The sequence below is a fragment of the Geotrypetes seraphini genome, chromosome 2 (genome assembly GCF_902459505.1).
Source record: "Geotrypetes seraphini chromosome 2, aGeoSer1.1, whole genome shotgun sequence".
NCBI lineage: Eukaryota > Metazoa > Chordata > Amphibia > Gymnophiona > Dermophiidae > Geotrypetes > Geotrypetes seraphini.
Window position 1 is genome coordinate 255,854,350 of NC_047085.1, and position 3,128 is coordinate 255,857,477.

At 35.0% G+C, this 3,128-nt stretch overlaps 1 pseudogene; it reads right to left on the minus strand.

Annotated features, from left to right (window-relative positions):
• Window positions 1–1,961: 1,961 nt before the first annotated feature.
• Window positions 1,962–2,672, minus strand: LOC117353559 (annotated as a pseudogene).
• Between the last annotated feature and the right edge of the window lie 456 nt (window positions 2,673–3,128).

Genomic DNA, 3,128 nt, shown 5'->3' on the forward strand with positions numbered 1-3,128 from the left:
ATTTTCTGAAGTCATATTAACATAGAGCCATCTACCCATTGGATCAGCCCAAAAGTTATCAAACTTAGCAGATATTGTCTTATTAATCAGGATTGCCACACCTACTTTTTTTCCCAATTGCTGGAGCAAGAAAACAATGTTTTATCCAGGCTCCTAGCTTAGCTGATTCAATTGCTGACAAATGGGTTTCTTGTATAAAATATATGTCCACTTATTGTTTTTTTCAAAAAGGTAAGTATCTTTTTCTTCTTGATGGGATGATTGAGTCCATTAACATTCAATGAATAAAATTTCAAAGCCATTTTATTAGAAAAAAAATAATTAAACTTTCAATATTCCAGTTAATACCCTTCAGATTTAATAATAATTCCACACACATCCAGGTCCCCAAATAATTAAACTCCTGCAACCCTCCCCTACCCACCCCTTAAAAATAACATGAAAATGAGTGAATGCATGAAGACCTGCAATCTATATCTTCCCTCAAGCACTAAAAATTCCTCTCTAAAGTAAATTAACGCAAATCAAATAACTTATAATATCCCAACTCATATTTTTTTTTTTAAACTACCCATATTGTGATAACAATAATATACAAAATGACATAAATAGCTAGAGTTTTAGACCCAAACTTTAAATACAACAATTGAATAAAGGTAAACTAAATGAATAATCAATAAGAATAAGAATAATCAATAGCAATTAATATGACAATGTTCCTAAATTAATTAACTTCCCAATTTAATATATTAAGTATTGAAGAATTAATTAATATAAATCACATAAAGATTAATCTAACAGAATAATCAAGCTAGATTAATATAACGATATCCTAAATTAATTAAATTTCAATGACAATATATCAAGTACTGAGTACTAACTTCATTTAAATCATAATAATTGATTCAATGTGTCAGAAAAATGATCCAGCTGCAACCATAATGTGTGCATGCCCTTCGTTCGCCAGGCGCCATCTTGAGGCACACTGAATTGTCATTGCGCTGTTAGATTGTGAGCCTTCGGGACAGTAAGGGAATTTTTTAAGTACCTTCTTACTTCTCATTTATAATCTTAATGTATACTTTCTTCAAACCGCTTAGAACCTAACGGATGTAGCGGTATATAAGAAATAAATTACATTACATTATCATTGCGCTCAATTGTCTTGTGCTGAATTATGCTTACGCTCAATTGTCTTGCGCTGAGTCATAATTGCGCTCAATTGTCTCGTGCGCTATTGTCTTTGCGCTGAGTTGTCTTCGTGTTTTTGTCGGCGCGCTCTTGTCTTGCGTGCATTTGACTTGTCACCACCATAATAATAAAAGTTACCCCAAACAGATCAAATAAAACATTAACAGTAAAAAAACAAACAACCAAAAAACCTGAATTCTAAGTCATAGTTTTCCAAACAGATATAATAAGCTTAAGACATATATCTGTTAAGATAACTACAAACCACAAATCTAAATAACTGTAAGGATAATTTTAATAAAATATTATTACAGAAAAACCTTATAGTAGAAGAGCCTAAAAGAGAACATGGCACTGAATAATTGAACAACCATCTAATATAGAATATAATTAAAACACCAATATCATTCCCTTTCATCACTACTGCCTTCAGGTTGGGAAGCCAGAGACCTTGTGCCCAAAATATCAACATCTCTTCCCCCCTTCCAAAGAAATGAGGCGTGTTACTGTGATAAATCAAATAGGTAGGTGCTCTGACAGGTTCTCTGAATGACTACCACAACCCACAATTAGTCACTAACTGTGACACTTTAATTGGGTGTTTTCTTACAGATTTGGTTACAAAAAACAAACTGCATGACTTCAGGTTGGAAAATAATTCAAAAGCCCACTAATAAGACAGGCTTGTTTCCACTCTAACTAGTATGCAAAGGGTTTCTACGTTTGCTATGAAAGGGCTGGCTGGGAAGAAGGCTCATTTGCTTGTATGGCTAGCACCTAGTCTAATAGATTCCACTTCGGCCAGTGTAACAAACCCATTTAATCACATCATGGTCACTGTAGTTCAACTTTGGCTCAAAGACTTTCAGGTATTGCAGGTTTAGCCCAGATGGTACAAATGAAATCTTAAAGTTCATGGAAATAAGTGGCCAAGCCCACTTCTTCTTTTAATTAGTAAGGAGAAAGTCAATCTCTGTGCTGATCTGCTACTCCTTCATTCCAGCCAATCGTTTTATCTTCCAGACTATTACATTTTCACTGGCTTTGTACTTGGCTTTCCCCTTCATGCAGATGATTTGTACACTAGTGTTGTTAAGTGGGGATGGAAATCAAACCTCCATTTTCTGAGCCTGCAATGAGGGTTTAAAGTTTAAAGTTGATTTTATCACTACTTTACTTCCAATTTGGTGCGTCCCACCTCCCGCACCAATGGGATCACACGTAATGATAGAATGATGTCCTTAGTGGTCTGATATTTAATCAGTTTAAATACTCTATCAGGTGGAATGAAACTGATGTTTCTTTTCTGAATCAAATTTGCTGAACTTCACGCACTAGTAGAATGTAAAGTCATTAATGGCTATCAACTGCTTGCCAGTGTTACCAGACTAATCAGCAGTGCCTTTGCCTTGTTTTTCTATAACAATTCTGTCATTCATGCTAAACTTGCACTCTGGCATTACACTCAAGTAACTCTTCATTACCTGCACAGGTTCAAGCAATATTTCTGAGCATTGCCAGGATTTCTTTACTGACGGTTTCCTACAAAACTCCCTTGCTTCAGCTCACTGATGTCATTATGGCCATCTCTAGCCTGCATTCGTCAGCAATCCTGAAGTTCCGTCCTCTACTGCACAATCGCATTGTTCCATAGGCTCTCCTGAAACCTAATAATATCTCCACCACAGACACTTTCGCTGAAAACTAAAACAGTTCTATCAATTCGGAACTAATGCCATGTCCAAAATTTTACACTAAAAAAATAGCATTAATAGAATTAATTAAAGAGTATTAAAAATAAATCCAGGATTTCAACATGAGTTCATGAAATCATTGGATCCAAATGCAGACTAATATACTCTTGTAGTTTTTTGGTTCCTCGTAATGACTAGTTTTATTGTTGTGAGTGATCCTCATGACAGCTGGATACAAAAGCC